Source organism: Muntiacus reevesi, chromosome 20, assembly GCF_963930625.1.
Source record: "Muntiacus reevesi chromosome 20, mMunRee1.1, whole genome shotgun sequence".
In the NCBI taxonomy this organism is placed as follows: Eukaryota; Metazoa; Chordata; class Mammalia; order Artiodactyla; family Cervidae; genus Muntiacus; species Muntiacus reevesi.
In genome coordinates, this window is record NC_089268.1 from 28,151,871 (window position 1) to 28,157,367 (window position 5,497).

Genomic DNA, 5,497 nt, shown 5'->3' on the forward strand with positions numbered 1-5,497 from the left:
ATCATTTTAACAGATAATCCTTTAGAGATGCAGACGTTAGAGGATGAACTTGTGGACACAGTGAGGGAAAGAAAGGGTGGGACATGCTGAGAGAGTAGCATTGATGTATGTACACTGCCATGTGTAACATAGATAGCTAACGGGAAGCTGCTGCATAACACAGGGAGTCAGCTCTGTATTCTGTGATGACTTAGAGAGGTGGGGTGGGGAAGGAGGGGTGGGAGGGAGGTTCAGGAAGCAGGGGATATATGTATATTTGGGGCTGATTCATGTTGTTGTACAGCAGAAATGAACACAACATTGTAAAGCAATTACATTCCGATTTTTTTTAATTTTAAAAGAAACAAAAAAAGAAAACAAAACAAAAACGCAATATTAATCCTTCTAATGCATGAGCACAATATATCTTTCCATTTGTTTGTGTCACCTTCAACTTCTCTCATCAATCTTACGGTTTTCCATGTACAGGTCTTTGACTTCCTTAGAAAGGTTTATTCCCCTGTTGGTGAGCTGAGACAGAGACAGAGAAGCGGTTAGATAGCTTGTTAGGTTCAACCTGGGACCGAAGCCAGGCCCTCAGCAGTGAAAGCTCAGAGTTCTAACCACTGGACCGCCATGGAATTCCCTGCCCATTTTTAAACTTTCATTATTGAGTCATAAGAGTTTCTTTACATATTCCAGGTACAAGTCCTTTATCTGAATTGTTGCTCGGTCTCTAAGTCGTGTCTGACTCTTTGTGACCCCATGGACTGAAGCACACCAGGCTCCTCTGTCCTCCATTATCTCCCAGAGTTTGCTTAAATTCATATCTATTGAGTCAGTGATGCTATCTGGTATATGATGTTAAATATTTGCTCCCATTCTGTTGCTTGTCTTTTCACTTTTTCAAGGTGCCATTTGGAACACAAAAGTTTTTAATTTTGATGAAGATCGGTGTGTGAGTATTTTATTTTGCTGCATGTACATTTGGTGTCACATGTGAAAACATCATTGTCTAACCCAAGATCTTAGGCACAGATAAGCAAAAAGTGGGCCGTGCACCTTCCTGACATTGTCCTTAAACTTAGCTTCTACCCACCACACTTTAGGTTCCCCTTCTACCTAACCACTCTTTCTCTGACTCTGTTACCATTTCCTCTTCTTTCTCTCAAGTTCCAGCCTAATGCTCCAGACTACTTTCCACAAAAAGTGTGAGGTCAAGAAGATGACAAAAATGGAAAGTTTAGCTCTTTCCACTCAGGTCTTCTTCAGTTTGCATGAGAAGTTTGGTGTCTTCTTATTTTCCTTTCCTCTCTCATGGTCAAAATCTACTCCCCAATCCAAGTCAGCAACCCAGACAGTGCAAAAGCAGGAACTTTTCATACTAGATTTCTTCTGCTTGAGGTCTCTACACCCACAGCTGTCTCCTTAACCAAGAAAAGTGATGGGAAAATGAAAATGATATGCGTAGAACAACAGGACAAAATCAAGAACAGACAACTCATGAAAGAAGAGCCATGAACAGCCATTAAACAGGTGAAAATAATGTTAACCCTACCACAAAATGCAACTTGAAACAACAATAAAGGACTTCCTTGACAGTCCAGTGGTTAGGACTCAGCACTTTCACTGCCATGGCCCAAGTTCAATCCCTGGTCGGGGAACTAAGAGTCTGCAAGCTCTGTGACATGGCCAAAACAAACAAACAAACAATTTTTTTCCTTTTTTTTACTGACTTATAACTGATGTACAATATTATATAAATTGTCTTCCCTGGTGGCTCCAAAGGTAAAGAATCTGCCTGCAAGGCAGGAGACCCAGGTTCAGGGTCTACAATATAGTGATTCACAATTTTTAAATATTATATTCCATTTAGAGCTATTATAAAATACTAGCTCTATTTCCTGTGTTGTACAATATATCCTTGTAGCTTATTTTATACATATTAGTTTGTACAATGAGATATTATTTGATCTACCAAGGTGGCATAGATTCTGACTCCCAGGGTTGGTGAAAGTAAGGACATATGCAGACATTACTGCCAAGAGTATGAAGTCCTAGGATTTCCCTGGTAGCCTAGTGGTTAGGACTGCTGTGGCCTGGGTGGGTTCAATCCCTGATTGGGGAACTGAGATCCCACAAGTCATGTGGGGTACCCCCGAAAAAATAAAGACAATATAAAGTCCTGTACTGCTTTCTTTCTTTTTTTTCCCCATTTATTTTTATTAGTTGGAGGCTAATTACTTTACAATATTGTAGTGGTTTTTGTCATACATTGACATGAATCAGCCACTGCTTTCTGAAGAATGCCCCTTAAGTACGAAAAACTTTAAAAATAAGTCTACTTTCATATAAGTAGATATATATAAGTGAAATATAAGCAATCTAGAACTTACTAACATTGTTTTGTTTTACTGAAGCTTTTTACTGAAGCTATTCCCTATTTACAATCAGACAGAAAAAGATCCCCTTTAAAATCTAAGTTCAAAATAGGAAAAGATTTTTTAAATATACAAAAGAAATAATAATACTGGTAGTGCACATCTATCATGTACATAGTCATGAAAGGCTAGTTTTAAAAAGATGTGACTAGTGCTGGAACTATTTAACTTCAGTGAGTGTTTAAAATACGTCATATTGAAAAAGGAAGGGGACTTACAACAACTAAATATATGTACTAATTCTTCTCAAAGCCAAAAAATATTTTTTAAAGTTTATCCTTTGACCCTTCGACTCAGTAGTTTCTCTTCTAGGAATTTAGCCTAAGGAAATATTTAGACAACCTTTCAAAGACATGTTCAAGAACGTGTATTGCAGCATGGTTTCTTGTAGTCTTAAGATTGAGAGCCACATAAATGCCCTACAATAGGAGACTGGTTTCAGTGAACCAGGGCTCCCAAACAGTGAAACACTAGGCAACCATTAAGAATGATGCTGGCTCATCTGTCCCCTGGTGTGATGCACCAAGGACACACCAACACTTCTGTGGGATTCCTAGTCAAAAATGCATAAACTGAAGAAATACTAGACAGACCAAAACTTAGGAACAGTCTGCAAAATAACTGATCTATATTCTTCAAAAGTATCAATATAACAAAAGACAAAGTCTAAGGAACTATATTTTTAATGTTAGTTTTGCTGCATCACTCGGTTGTGTCCCACTCTGCGACCCCATGGATTATAGCCCACCAGGCTCCTCTGTCCATGGGATTTCCCAGGCAAGAATACTGCAGTGGGTTGCCATTTCCTTCTCCAGGGGATCTTCCCAACCCAATGAATTTACATACAAAACAGAAATAGGTTCACAGACATAGAAAACATATTTATAGTTTCCAAAGGGGAAAGCGGGGAGGGATTAATTAGGAGTTTGGGATTAACACATACACACAACTAAATAAAAATAGATAACCAACAAGGACCTATTGTGTAGTATAAAGAACTATGCTCCATACTTTGTAATAATCTATAAGGGAACAGAATCTGAAAAATTATATATATATATATATATATACCTGAAAATTTGGCCACCTAATGCGAAGAACTGACTCACTGGAAAAGATCCTGATGCTGGAAAAGACTGAAGGCAAGAGGAGAAGGGGACGACAGAGGATGAGATGGTTGGGTGGCATCACTGACTCGATAGACATGAGTTTGAATAAGCTCTGGGAGTTGGAGGACAGGAAAGCCTGGCATGCTGCAGTCCGTGGGGTAGCAAAAAGTTGGACAGACTGAGTGACTGAACTGAACAGAAGCCTGAATTACTTTGCTATACACATGAAATTGATACAACATTGTAAATCAACTATATTTAATAAAAGGAAAGAGAAACTGTATCCTTTTATCCTATTAAAATAAAGGAGACCGAAAAGACAAGACAAATAAATGGAGTGCATGATCGTAGATTAGATCCTGGACTAAGAAAAAATAAACTTTATAAAGGACATCATGGGGCAACTGGCAAATTTTGCACATGGACTATAGATTAGATAATAGTAGTATATCAATTTAAGTTTCCTGCTTTTGATAGCTGTATCATGGTTTTGTAAAAGAAGGTTCTTGTTCTTAAGAAATTCACACCAATGTGTTTATGAGGAAAGGGATATATTATTCATAGTGAAAGTGTTAGTTGCTCAGTCATATCTGACTCTGTGACCCCATGGACTCTAGACCATCAGGCTCCTCTGTCCATGGAATTCTCCAGGCAAGAATACTGGAGTGGGTTGTCATTTCCTTCTCCAGGGAATCTTTCCAAGACAGGGATCAAACTCAGGTCACCTGCGTTGCAGGACGACCCTTTAATAAGTCTGATCCACCAGGAAAGCCCATATTATGTGTGACTTACTCTCAAATGCTTCAGAAAAAAAACACTAATGTGTATTTAGAGAAATAACAATAAGTGTGGTCAAATTATATCAATTGTTGAGTCTGAGTGAAGAATATCTTGGGATAATTTGTGGTATTTTTGCCTCTCTTCTGTGAGTTTTAAATTACTTCAAAATAAAGAGTTTAAAAAAAATAGAAACTTAAAAAAAAGAGAGAGAGAGAATGATGCTGGCAAAGTACACTCATTAGCAAGGAAAGGTACTCAGGGTGTGCCATTCTGGGCCATGGGGCCTTAACGCTGTAGCTATGCACAGTTACTGATGACACCTCCGGTCACCCTGGACTCTCAGTTCCCTGAGCTACTAGAGGAACTGGGTGTGTGGCTGAACCCAAAGCCATCCTGGGATGACTCGAGAAGGTTGGTTGAGTCAGGGCCCTGAATTCTCCTTTGTGATTTTATTTATTCCTATTTTTAATTCAATGACCGGCATTCCTTGCATCCCAGAGACATCTGGGTGGAGGGAGGGAGACGCGGAGGTAGAAGAATTCTCCCAAATGCAGTGCTTGCTATGGATAATCCAGACTGCAAAATTTAGCAGAGCCAGTGTTCATTTATCATTGAAGATGATCTTACACGTTCCCCTCCAAAAGAAGCCCAAGATATCCCCCCAAACCCGCCCAGCATCTTGCCCACCCCACAGAAGGAGAAAACGAGGTTCCCAGCAAGGATCGAGGTCCTGTGGGTTCTGTCTGCCAAGAATTAGTGGTTTCAGTTTATGGAGAGGTGTGGATTCTCCGAGAAGCATCTGTACTGACCGCATGAAACAATATCCTCTCCTCAGAAGGGGAAAGAAGATCGCTTATCACCCCACACCTCTGTTTCCAGGTCCTGACCTTCCCCCAGGGCACAGGGCAGTCACTGTGAAGTTCCCATCGATAGACAGGGAAGAGTCCACACTGACAACAGAAGGGCTACGGCTGCTTCAGGGGCCCCCGCCCACCCAGCTCCCCCTTCTCTCACTTGCCCTCCGGCCACACTGTCCTTCTTCCTCACCACCTCCCCAGGGGTGGTCAGGGAAAGAAAGCCCCTCCCTCATCCCCCTCAATGTTCCTCCACTCCCCCCCTCACCATCACTAGGGTGTCCAGGACATTGTGTGACTCAGGAAACAGCTCAGACGTAAGGTTCGCAGCAGG

At 40.7% G+C, this 5,497-nt stretch overlaps 1 long non-coding RNA gene across 1 annotated transcript in view; it reads right to left on the reverse strand.

Moving 5' to 3' along the window:
* Positions 1 to 326: 326 nt before the first annotated feature.
* LOC136151744 (uncharacterized) overlaps positions 327 to 5,497 on the reverse strand; it is a 35,309-nt gene continuing 30,138 nt past the window's right edge. The window contains exon 3 of the long non-coding RNA XR_010660082.1: positions 327 to 510. This is a non-coding gene — a long non-coding RNA (uncharacterized lncRNA). The remainder of the gene's footprint in view (positions 511 to 5,497) is intronic.